Below are 13,230 nucleotides of genomic sequence, written 5' to 3'. Positions count from 1 at the left end.
CTGATTTATTTTCTTACTTGTTTTATTAAATACAAAATAAACCTCAGTAAAACCTAGGTTCCTTGAGGGCAAAGAGAACCTATATATCTTGTTTTCATGGTGACTCTAAAACCCAGCACTGGGCACTGGTCAGTGTCCAGCAAGGGTCTGTTGTGGGGTTGACATGCCATGACATCCTCAGCAGCTCCAGATACCTCCTTGGAGGAGGGGACTAGGGTTTCTACCCATCACCACTGGAACAGATGAAGGAACTCTTGACAGTTTGAGGAAGGGAGAAGGACCAGGGCATTCCTAATGAGGACATAGACCTATTTTCTGTGGAACAAGCAGAACCAGGGGTGAAAATAGTGAGGCTGATTTCTGCTTAGTCTGAGAAACAAAGCAGAACACATTATAGGAGGGAGGTGATAGGTTAGGGACATTAGAGAGATTCCAGCAGAGGACTGGGGGTTGGGACTGGGGTGCTGAGGGTCTTTCTAGGACTTGGGAGTTAACCTTATGGGCTAACTTTACATTTCTTTATTCCCTTTCCAAATTTGGTGGAATGTTCTGTGGTAGCATGGACAGAGGATGGGGCCCAGAGGCAGGTCTGATGCTGAGTGGGTCATCGGGTCTCTCAGTGCTTCAGTCTCCTCATCTGTGAAATGAGCAGTCGGCCAAACTTCTCCCAAAGCTATCTAGCTTTGGGGCCTTGGTTAAACTTTCTGAGCTACAGTTCCCTCATCTGTGAAATTCTTCCTCAGTTGTTGAGAGGATTACCTGACAATATACAGCAACTATGGTATCCTATGTGTACAACCAATTTCATTCATGCTAGCATTGCTGTTGGGGTTTGTGCCACAGTGCTTGTAAGTCATCCTGCCCACAGCAACTGATGTGACAGAATCATCAACAGGTCAGGTGCCTAGGGTATTTGAGAAGTGAAATCAGCCTGTCTCCAAATAACCAAATCCCCCAACGTGTGTTTCCATGAAATGTGTGTGGTGGCCCCAGAGGGCTTCATTCCCCATCTCCTCTATATAAGGATGTGCTGTAAGTGACTGCAGGAGGGATAGCCTTTGTCATTCTAATAGATGTGGCCATCTACCTAAGGAGCACCTACATCAGTAAGAGAGGAGTCAGCTTGCTGGGACAATGGCCTTCCCTGGCCAACCTCACCCCAGCTGTAAACCTTCCCCAGAGCCCAGGATCAGCCATTGGAGCAGTACTTCTGAACTAGAGCTTACCCTTTTATGTCGCTCAGTCACCTCTGCAAATTGTGGAAGTACTTGTGTACTTAGACACCTGAAATTTGACCTTTGTGGCTTTTCCAGTTTCATATTTGTGGCCTAGACTTGCCAGTTACTGAAAATTAGCCAAAGAAAGGAAGGTTATTTCTAGGCCCAATATAATTTTTATTATATACAAGATAAACCACAGTAGACCTCCACACTGTTTTCTTCTACATTAACCTTTTGGAGGGAATGAACACTTTTACCTCCCAAGATTAGGGATTGAACTAGGGGCACTCTACCACTGACTTATATCCCCAGACTTTTTATTTTTTATTTTGAGACAGGATCTCACTAAATTGCTGAGGCTAGTCCCAAATTGTGATTCTTCTGCTTCAGCCTGCCCACTTGCTGGAATTACTGGTATGTGATATTGCTCCGGCTGAGAATGAACATCATTTAAATGGCACAATCAGACATTAACTCAAACTTCATGGGCAAGGTGTGACAGCTCCCATTGGGGTTATAACTGAGCCTCCTCTGATGGGAGAGCATGACTGGCACATGGATATGCAGCATAAGGTCACTTGTCAATGTCCTGGGTGTGTTTGTGGGGCTGGGGTTACCTATAGGTGAAACCTGAAAAGAATTTAAAATATGGAGATGGAGGTGAGAAGGGGAGGGAAGGAGGACTTTTCAGGCAGTGGTCATGGCAATGTTTGGAGCAAAGGGCCAGATGTGTTCAGAGATGAGGGACAACAAATGCAGTGAGTAATCACCAGGGGAAGGTGGAGATCAGCCAGATGGAGGTGGCCTCCTCACTTCCTGCCTCAAGGATAAAGGGGTGTCCTGGGAAGGATCTGGGACTAGGACCTTTGTCCAGGAGGCTGATGGATAGAAGGGCTAGATAGACTCTTAGCCAGCGTACAGAAGCCAACTGCTGATCCTGGGAGGCCAAACCATCTTTGGTGAGCAGGAACTCTCCCCACCTCCAGGCAGGCAACCTGCTTTGCCCTGGGATTTTGCACCAGATGGCTTGTATGCTGAGGTTATTTGGAGCTTTTCAAATTGGATTTGATTAACAGTTGCCACTGGCTCATGTGAAGGGAAGATTTGCCTGTTTCAAGAGGAAACACAATATTCACAAGAATTTTAAGTTATGATAAGGAAGCAGTGAAACAGATGTCCTTTAAAACAGCCTGTAATTCAATCATCTTTTCTCCAGTTACTTTATATTGCTTCTGCTTTTCTTGGTGGTGGCTCTCACAGTCCCTTCCAAAGAGATAAGTGAGGGCAAAAGACTAAGACCCCACAGGATCAGTTCCTGCCAGGACTGGGTGGCTGCCCTGTCATGTGGAAAGGTGCACACACATGTTATAGGGAACCTATAAGAGATACTCTGATAAAGACTGAGCTCATTTTGGTAATTGTCATGTTTTTGTTGATTGAATTCTCTTTGCTTTAATTATCATATTTACTGCTTCTTAGGAAGAAATGAACTCACTATGTCCCTGTTATCCTTAGACACTATTCTGTTGTGCCAAGCCATCCTTGTGTCTTTCCATCCTATCTCAGGCCTTCTCACTACCTAATCTTCTTTCCATGCCCCTTGCTTTATACCCCACCCTGCTGTGTGGCAACTCCCAACCCATGTTTTTTGTCCTCCCTCGGCCTTAGGAAACCCTGTATCCTACACTACAGATTTCAGGTTGAGTTCTTCCATGTGTGCCTGACTCCTCTACCTAGAGCTGCTCTATAGAACTCTAGCTACTCACCTCGAACCTCCTACTGCTGTGCTGAGGCTGGGACAACCCATCCAGCCCGCTATCTGTAGGTTATAGATTGGCTTTGGCCATCTCCTCCTAGAGTCACCCCTACCCCACCTCAAAGACTTCCACTGAGGTATACTATTTGCTGATCACATCTTCCTGTCCCCATTGCTGCATCTGTTCCCTGTATCTCATGAAGACATCTGTCTCTTGACCTCTCTGCCTTTTTTCTATCTACCCACCTTTACTGCTGTACCATCTCACCTTTCTGTCTTTCCGGTACCTGTACCCTTCCTGGCCTCTTGATTTTAAGCACATCCATATGCCAAACCCCAAGCTGGGATCAGTCCACTTGTGGCCTCCTGTGAGTGTCTATCCAGCTGCTGGAGGACAACATCTATACCTGTGTAGGCCTTGGTCACTAAACAGTCATGCTTCCCACCCAGCATACCAAACCCATGGAGTCTGGGATCAGATAGTGTAGAAGTATAAGGGCTTAATTTCTGGGGCCTCAGATGCTGTGCTAGTCAGCAGAGCAGGGGTCTTCCTGCTGGGGTGAAGATAGGTAGGGCCACTTGTCCTGCAGAGGTAGGTTCTTCCTCTCTTGCCCAGTTATCTAGCTTTTCTCACACCTACTTGTCCTCTACCTTACTGTGGAGCTGCCCAGGAATCAGAGAGACCAGAGCACACATCAGGACCATTTAAGCTTTCAAGATAGTTCTTTCTTTTTTTTAAATTTTATTTTAATATTTATTTTTTAGTTCTCGGCGCACACAACATCTTTGTTGGTATGTGGTACTGAGGATCGAACTCGGGTCGCACGCATGTCAGGCGAGCGCGCTACCACTTGAGCTACATCCCCAGCCCTCAAGATAGTTCTTTCTTATTCTTCGACTTTCAAACCTTTTCTTATGCTTTATTAGAAAACTCCATGTGAGACAGGGCACAGTGTTTTCTGGTATTCTTATTCTGAGTGAGGCAGCCCCAGGACTGATAAGATCTTTGTGTGGGCATTCTTTGATATAGCAAAACTTCATCTGGTATCCACAGCTGCCATCTAGTGGCTGGATGGGCTTTAGGAGTATATGCTGGGCCTAGCCTAGCTGGCATGCTTTCTTACCTTTTTTTCCCCCGAATGCATATATCATTTAATTTTTAAAAATTATTTTCATTTGTTTCTTTAGATATACATGATAGTAGAGTGTATTTTGATATATTGTATATACATGGACTATAACTTTCCATTCTTGTGGTTGCTCGCCTCTTTTTAGGATCCCTGTGGAATCATGAGAATGTGGGACTCTTGGTGGGGAGGAGCCTAATCAGGAGAAGGTACTTCCATTTAGGCAGGCCCCCTCCCCCAAGGGGATTAAAGAGGACCAGAAACAGCATGTATCCTGCAGTCCTCTTCCCATATCACTCATTCTTCCAAATCCAGGAGTCATGGTCCCCCTGCTAGGATTATCTGTCTCAGCATCTCAGCCCTTAGGTCTACTAGGGACCTTAGCCATGGAATTTGTCCTCAAATTCCAGGCCTTGTCCCTTACTTGGCACACCCTTGCATCTTTAGCCAGTCACTGATATGGAGCACCTGGTCTGACCTCATCAGGCCTTGTCTGCCTCCATATCATGGGGCTCCAGCTCCGTAATCTTAAGGGTCATATCAGTGATGACCCTTTCCCAGCCATCACAGCATTTGTCCTCCCACTGCCCTTCTGGACCTCTTGGACTCTTCCTCCAGCAATTGCCTTCTTTATTTTCCTTCTTCACTTACTTGGCCTGTGCCTGTGGTTGGTCCCTCAGGTCCTGCAGAGGTAGGTTCTTCCTCTCTTGTCCAGTTATCTAGCTTTCCTCACATCCACTTGTCCTCTTCTTAACTGTGGAGCTGCACAGAAATCAGAGGTGAGGCTTGAATCCTGGATGCTGTTTCTTATTAGCTGAGTCACTGTTGTGTTTCTTCACCCATAAAGTGTATCTAATGATAAAAACTCCATAGGGTTGTCAAAAACAATAAATTAAATCATGTTACAGAATGCTCAGTACAGTGACTAGAGTGTGGTGACCAGTTAGTCAACGGTAGTGAATTTGTTGATCTTTTGGTGACATTCTGAACCTTTCCCTTTGAGCAGGAGTGGCTGGACCTCTTTGCTGAACCTAGTAGACATGCCATATTATCAAATATGGGAGTGGATCTTCCTACCTGTGCATACAGCACCCCCTCAAGCCCATGACTTCTGTGAGCCCTTACCAGTGCCTGCCCCAACATGTGGGTCCCCTTCCACCTTCCTCTTCCATCTCCCAGTGGCTCTTGAAGTCCTTGGCATTCTGCATAAATTCACTGCTGTCATCTATCAAAAGATCTTATCCTCATTTATGGAAAAAAATTAGTCCATAGCTTGGCCTACCTCACTTTCTGCAGTCAGATTTACCATCCTCCCTGTATCTGCCCTCTGTGACTCAGGTAGAGACCTTGAAGTCCTTGAAGCATTGCCTGGCCCTTAGGGCCATTTTCTTCCTCTTCTCAGGGACTTGGTTCTGTTGCTGTTCTTTCTCCCATAACCTTAGCCTCTCTTGTGGTTTCTCCCTGCTGCATATGACACACAGCCTGCTTCCTTGACATGGCCCTTGCCAAAGTTCCCAGTCAAACTTACAGATCTCGCAGTTGGCCAAGAAGTAAAGTGACTCTTGCCCTCTCTCACCTCTCATGTTCAGCTTGTCACCAAATCCTGCCAGTGCCAGCCCTGAACAGTTTCACATCTGCCCTTTGCCCTCTCTCTGTGTGGTCTCACCCTGGCTGGGTTGTCTGGCCTCCCAGATTCTGGTCTTCAAAGTCTTTAAGTAGACTGTGTTCTCAACAGCCAGGGTAAGTCTTCTAAAACATGATTCTGTGCAGTTCCAGTTCCAGGTGGGATGATGTGAGAGCATTTCACTCTGCAGCTATAAAATGTGGAAAGAATGCACAGTACTCCTATTAAACACTGAAAAATAAACAGTCAGAGGCAGATTGGGAAGGAAGATCAGAATTTGAGGTAACATGAAAGAGGTGGCGAGTTTGCAACTGTTTCCCTTCCAGTGTCTTCCAGCCTTAGACTCAGGGGAGACCCAGAAGTGAGCAGAGACAGCTCCAGAAGTCCTCTAGCAGGAAAGGGTCTCTTGGCAGTGATAACAGGGATAGCAGAAGGTCTGCAAGTGTCTAAAACTGTGAGGAAACTCTCCACTCCACCAGGAAGAGCTGTGGTCCTAAGAGGGTAAACAATCATCCATTGCATGTGTCCTCTTTCCTCTCTCTACTTAGCCCCAGATATGGATATAGTGGTAGGCAGGGGGCAGTAGGTGGGGGGTAAATGAAGACCCAGAATTGGCGCAGAGGATTGAAAGAGGAGGTCTAGGGGAGGTCGGGAAAATACCAGATCACACAGTTGGCCATGATTGGCTGAGATAGAACTACTCTCCGACCAATCAGGCATGAGGCACGTTTGGTACTAAAAAGGAGCCGGGCGGGAAAGGAAAGAGGGTGTGTCGCGTTCCCTATGCTGTGGGTGGAAGCTTTTGTGTAATTGGTTGGTTCTTCTGATTGCAGAAGGATCTTGGGAAAGTGATCCCATGAAGTTGTTTGTGAACTCTTAGGTTCATGGCCAAGCTGAACTTGCATGGTTCGGATTCTGAACACATACCAAAGACTTTGAGGACTGCACTAAAAGCCACAGGAGCACCCAGGTCCCAGTGGCTACTGGCTGGCACTCAGTGGTGGACAAATTTGAATAACATTGGAGAGGCTTTAAAAACAGATCTGGCAGTGAAATCACCACCCTGAGAAGGCTGTTTAGAACTTGTGGCCTAAACCTCACTGGGTTGATTGACTACTAAAATTAAAACATCAAATTCCCTGTATCAGGAATGAATGAAGCAATTAACAGTACAGTTCCCACAGAAATAAGGTGTTTGTTCCCAAACAACTCCATCCACAGATTTGACAATTTAAATGAAATAAGCCAATTTCTCAAAAATATCATACTCCAAAATTTACCCAAGATCAGACCCTTAACCCGAATATTCCTATAACTAATAAGATTGAAAACCTTCCCCCCAAAAAGAAATTTTCAGGCATAGGTGATTTCACTTGTGATTTCTAGGAAACATTTGGAATAAGAATAATTAATTATTTTCACACAGTGTCTTTTACAAATAGAAAAGGAGGTAATAATTCCCAACTCATTTTATGAGGAAATTTATTACCCTGATGTCAAACTGGACAAGATAGTACAAGAAAAGAAAACTGCAGATGGCTATCTCTTATGAATGCAGATGAAAACATGGTTATCAAAATATTCACCATCCGAACCCAGCAAAATAGAAATAAAATAATACAGTATGATCCAGCTGGATTTATACTAGGAGTGTAAGATATAATCAGTATTTGAAAATCAAACAGTGTAATTGCCATATTAACAATCTAATTAAGAAAAACTATATGTTCTTATTGATATAGAAAATGTATTTGAAAAAAATTCAATATTATTAATGGTTAAAAAAGAAACAACTCTCAGCAAACTAGTAATTTCCTGTACCATTTGAACTGCATCTTCAAAAAGCTAAAATTATACTTTATTCTGAAAGACTGAGTATCCCCCCTCCCCAGTGTCAGTATAAAAGTCAAGGATGTTCACTCTCACCATTCATATTTTTCTTCATACTGAAAGTCCTATGCAGTATCATAAGGTAAGAAAAAGAAGTCAAAGGTGCTCAAATTAAAAAGGAAGAAACAAATTATCCCTGTTTGCAAATGATATTTTGAAAAATCCTAAGCAATCTATGTAAACATTTTTAGAATAAATGAGTTTAGCAAGGTCACAAAATACAAGGTCAATACATAAAAGTCATTCATATTTCTGTGTACTAGCAGTGAACAATTGTGTTATGTTTGGATGTGAGGTGTCCCCCAAAACTCATGTGTAAGACAATGCATGAAGGTTCAAAGGAGAAACGATTAGTTGAGAGAGTCTTAACCCAATCAGTGAATTAATCTCTTAATAGGGATTAACTGAGTGGTAACTGAAGTGGTAGGGTATGGCTAGAGGAGGTGAGAATTAGGATGTGGCTTTAGTATACATATTTGTATCTGGCAAGTGGAATTCTCTCTCTCTCTCTCTCTCTCTCTCTCTCTCTCTCCTTCCTGATCATCATGTGATCTGGTTCCCTCTGCCACACTCTTCCACCATGATATTCTGCCTCATCTTAAGCTTCGAGGAATGGAGCCAACCTTCTATGGACTGAGACCTCTGAAACCATGAGCCCTAAATAACCCTTTCCTCCTCTACAGTTGTTTTGGTTGAGTCCTTTAGTCACAGAAGCAAAAGAGCTGACTAAAACAGAAATTGGTACTGAGAGTGGTACTGTGACTAACCTGACCATGTGGTTCAAAAGCTTTTTGAGCTTTTTGAAATGGGTAGGAGGAATTTTGAGATTGGTAGCAGTGCAAGCCAGAAATGCTTTCAGTTTTTGTAAACAGAGCTTAATGGCTGATTCTGGTGGGAACTCAGAAGATCAGAATGCCAATAGGACTATGAATAGTGAAGACAGGGCTCAAAAGAATTTGGAGAACAAGGACTCTATTGGTAATTGGACTTAGAGGCCATTCCTGTTATGTTCTGGCTAAGAAGTCTGCATTCTGCCTGTGTCCTGAGACTTTTTGTGAGATTGATTTGAAAAGTGATGGACTTCTAAACCTGGCAGAAGAAATTTCTAGGCAGCATAGCATTCAGGAAATGTCATGGGTATTGCTGGCAAGTTTTAGCCAAATTGATTGTGATAATTAGGAGCAGAAAGCAAAGCGGAAAGATTTGGAAAACATGGACTTGAAAGGCCAGAATAAAACTAGGGCTCAGGAAGTTGCAGTTGTTAAAGACATTACCTCCACTAAGAAATGCTAAAGACTGCCTAAAAACAATAAGAAAGATGGCTTGAGGGCATCTCAGGAGCTAGCAAAATTACACCCATCTCAAGTTCAAGGGAGCAAAAGTGAAAATTTTCTGGAAAAGAGACCAGCGTGGCACTCTTCTTGCACAAGTGGTAACTGAAGTGGTAGGGTGTGGCACCCTTCTTGCACAAGGGGGTCTAGGAAGTTTTTTCAATGTGCTCAGCCACCCAGACACTCAGAAGCTGTTGCAGCCAGGAGGCTTGGCTACTGCTTGAGATGGTGGCAGATCTTGGCATCAACCATGTGGTGCTGGTTCTGCAGGAATGCAGGATGCTGAAGTTAGGGGTGCATGGAAGTTTCCACCAAGATTTTAAAGGAAGGCCTGGGAGGCCAGGCAAAGTGCAGCAGAGTTGAGTCCCTGTGGGCACCCCCTGAGAATTCAAAGTGTGGAGATGTGAGGAGGAAGCCAAAACTGCTGTGGAGATCCCTAAGATTAAGAAATGCCAGTAACATGGGACACATTCCTAGGAAAGCTGTGGGAATTGAGCAGATACAAGCCAACAGAAAGACCACTTGGGCTGCAGGGGTGAAGCAACACAAGCCTTTTGGAGAGAACGTCACAATACCATGTGCCCCAGATGCTGGACATGGAGCTACAGGACTTGTTTTCCTATAGCTCCAAAATCCTATACAACAAGATTTTGGTTTTACTTTGGTCCCAGCCCTTCTTTCTATGTGTCTAATTTTGTGAATGGAAATATTTACTCTGTACCATTATATATTGGATACTTGTAAATTGCTTTTAATTTTACAGGAGCTCAGAATGAGAGATTGAATGAAACTTTTGAATTGAACTTTGAGCAATCTTGGAACTGTTTATACCATGGGGACTCTTGGAAATGACAAAATGTATTTTGCATTGTGAGATGGTTGTAAGCTTTTGGGGGGCAGAGTGGAAATGTTATGGTTGGGTAGTGAGGTGTCCCCAGAACTTATGTGTGAGACAATGCAAGAAAGTTGAGAAGAGAAATTATTGGGTTGTGAGAGCCTTAACCCAATCAGTAAATTAATATCTTGATAGGGATTAGTTGAATGGTAACTGAAGTGGTAGGGTGTGGCTGGAGGAGGTGGGAATTGGGGCGTGGCTTTGGAGTATATATTTGTATCTGGCAAATGGAATTTTCTCTCTCTCTCTGCTTACTGATCATCATGTGAGCTGGTTCCATCTGCCACACTCTCTGCCATAATGTTCTGCCTCACCTAGATCCCTGATGAATGGAACCAGCTTTCTATGGATTGAACCAGCCATCTATGGATTGAGATCTCTGAAACAGTGATTTCTAAATAACCCTTTCCTCCTCTACAATTGTTCTGTTTGGGTCCTTTAGTCACAACAGCAAGAAAGCTGACTAAAACAAATTGAAAACAAAAAAATTTTTAAATATTATTTACCATGGCCCTGTGAAATACTTAGATATATATTTAACACAGTACACATAGTATCTATATGCTGAAAAGAATTAAATACTGATGAAATAAATAAAAGAACAAAATAAATGGAGATATACTATACCCATGTACTTATAAATAAAGATATCAGTACTCTTTAGATTTCTCAGTAGTTTTAATGCAACCTCAATAAAAATTTCAGCAGAACATTTTCAATATTGAAAAGCTTATTTTAAGTTTATATGGAAAGATAAAGGAACTAGAATGCCTAAGAAAAAAATTTTAATTTTTTTTAGTTATAGATGGACACAATATCTTTATTTTGTTTATTTATTTTTATGTTGTGCTGAGGATCAAACCCAGGCCCTCACATGTGTGAGGCAAGCACTCTGCCACTGAGCCTCAACCTAAGTCCCAACCTATAAAATTTTTAAAAAGAAGAATAAAACTGGAGTAGTTACTTAATTTTAATACTTAATATTTAGAAATAATAATAAAGACAATGTGATGTTGATGAACATCACATAGATTAATGGGGTAGAATAATGGAAGAATAGAAAGTTCAAAAATAGACTCACACAAATATAGTAAGTTAAATTTTGGCAAAGGTACAAAAATTTTGCTTGAGAAAGGATAGTGTTTTCGATAACTAGTATTGGAACAACTGGACATCGTACAAAAAAAAAAAAAAAAAAAAAGAATCTTGACCTAACTTCCCACTTACCCAAAAAATTAACTCAAAATGTAAAACAAACAAACAAAAAAACCTACAAAACTTCTAGAGGCAAACATTTTTTATGACCTGAGTTAGAAAGCATTCTTAAACACAAACTCCCAGATATAATATTAAAAGCACAGTACATAAAAGAAAAAAACTGATAAATAGGACTTCATCAAAGATGTAAATTTTGGGGCTTGGGATGCAGATCAGTGGTAGAGCACTTATCTAGTAGGCATGATACCCTGAGTTTCATTGCCAGCACTGCAAAAGATAAAAATAAAATTTTGCTTTGCAAAAGACACTGTTAAAAGAATGGAAAAACAGACTGCAGCCTAGCAAGTCATGTATTCAACAAAAGGGCATCCATTAAAGGGCATCTAGGTTGGCTCCGCAGTCTAGCTATTGTGAATTGTGCTGCTATTACATTGATGTGGCTGTGTCCCTGTAGTATGCTGTTTTTAAGTCCTTTGGGTATAGACTGAGAAGAGGAATAGCTGGATCAAATAGTGGTTCCATTTCCAGCTTTCCAAGGAAACTCCATACTGCTTTCCAAATTGGCTGCACCAATTTGCAGTCCCACCAGCAATGTATGAGCGTACCTTTTTCTCCACATCCTTGCCAGCACTTGTTGTTTGACTTCATAATGGCTGCCATTCTTACTGGAGTGAGATGGTATCTTAGAGTAGTTTGAATTTGCATTTCTCTGATTGCTAGAGATGGTGAGCATTTTTTCGTGTATTTGTTGATTGATTGTATGTCCTCTTCTGAGAAGTGTCTGTTCAGGTCCTTGACCCATTTGTTCATTGGGTTATTTGGTTTTTTTTTTTTTTGATGTTTAACTTTTTGAGTTCTTTATATACCCTAGAGATTAGAGCTCTATCTGATGTGTGAGGGGTAAAAATTTGTTCCCAGGATGTAGGCTCCCTATTCACTTCCCCATATTATTTCTCTTGCTGAGAAAAACTTTTTAGTTTGAATTTGTCCCATTTGTTGATTCTTGGTTTTAATTCTTTTTTTTTATTGTTAGTTGTTCAAAACATTACAAAGCTCTTGACATCATATTTCATACATTTGATTCATGTGGAATATGAACTCCCATTTTTACCCTGTATACAGATTGCAGAATCACATTGGTTACACATCCACTCCTGCTGTATCAATCTACACAAGTTGCTCATCACCCCCCGGTTATTTTGCTGCAGCTGGACTGCGGCAGTACTAGTGTCTGTTGTATTCTGCTGCCCTTCCTATCCCCTTCCAATCCCCCTCCCCTCCCCTCCCCTCTCTCCACCCCATCTATCATAACTCATTTCTCTCTCTTATTTTTTTCCCTTTCTCCTCACTTCCTCTTATATGTAATTTTGTAAACTATGAGGGTCTCCTTCCATTTCCATGCAATTTCCCTTCTCTCCCTTTCCCTCCCACCTCTCGTTCTAGTTTAATGGTAATCTTCTTCTGATGCTCTTCCTCCCTGCTCTGTTCTTAGTTGCCCTCCTTATATCAAAGAAGACATTTGGCATTTTTTTTTAGGGATTGGCTAGCTTCACTTAGAATAATCTGCTCTAACGCCATTCATTTCTCTGAAAATGCCATGATTTTGTCATTTTTTAGTGCTAACTAATAGTCCATTGTGTATAAATGCCACATTTTTTTTATCCATTCATCTATTGAAGGGCATCTAGGTTGGTTCCATAGTCTAGCTATTGTGAATTGTGCTGCTATGAACATCGATGTAGCTGTGTCCCTATAATACGCTCTTTTAAGGTCTTTGGGGGAATAGTCCGAGAAGGGGAATAGCTGGGTCAAATGGTGGTTCCATTCCCTGCTTTCCGAGGACTCTCCTTACTGCTTTCCAAATTGGCCACACCAATTTGCAGTCCCACCAGCAATGTATGAGTGTACCCTTTTCCCCACATCCTCGCCAGCACTTGTTGTTGTTTGACTTCAGTTTTGGTTTTAATTCTTGTGCTATAGGTGTCTTATTAAGGAACTTGGGGCTAACCCCACGTGATGGAAATTAGGGCCAACTTTTTCTTCTATTAGATGCAGAGTCTCTGGTTTGATTCCTAGATCCTTGATCCATTTTGAATTAACTTTTGTGCATGGTGAGAGATAGGGATTCAATTTCATTTTGTTGCATATGGATTTCCAGTTTTCCCTGCA

The 13,230-nt window shown here is 42.2% G+C and overlaps 2 protein-coding genes across 6 annotated transcripts in view; one reads left to right on the top strand and one right to left on the bottom strand.

Moving 5' to 3' along the window:
- The window catches only part of Osbp2 (oxysterol binding protein 2), a 181,096-nt gene that overhangs the window by 37,205 nt on the left and 130,661 nt on the right, over window positions 1-13,230 (top strand). The window lies entirely within an intron of this gene.
- LOC144375302 (uncharacterized) overlaps window positions 1-13,230 on the bottom strand; it is a 59,625-nt gene that overhangs the window by 26,501 nt on the left and 19,894 nt on the right. The window contains exons 4-5 of one of the 2 annotated variants that reach the window (XR_013434986.1): window positions 5,770-5,917; window positions 3,681-4,865 (exon numbers count right to left, since the gene is read on the bottom strand). The exons of the other annotated variant lie outside the window; for it this stretch is intronic. The gene's annotated coding sequence lies outside the window, so the exon portion shown is untranslated. Of the gene's footprint in view, window positions 1-3,680; window positions 4,866-5,769; window positions 5,918-13,230 lie in introns of those variants that run through there. 2 annotated transcript variants of the gene reach the window in all.

This window comes from Ictidomys tridecemlineatus, chromosome 2 (genome assembly GCF_052094955.1).
Source record: "Ictidomys tridecemlineatus isolate mIctTri1 chromosome 2, mIctTri1.hap1, whole genome shotgun sequence".
Taxonomy (NCBI): domain Eukaryota; kingdom Metazoa; phylum Chordata; class Mammalia; order Rodentia; family Sciuridae; genus Ictidomys; species Ictidomys tridecemlineatus.
The sequence above is the reverse complement of the archived record's forward strand: the minus strand, read 5'-3'. Positions and strand labels throughout refer to the sequence as shown.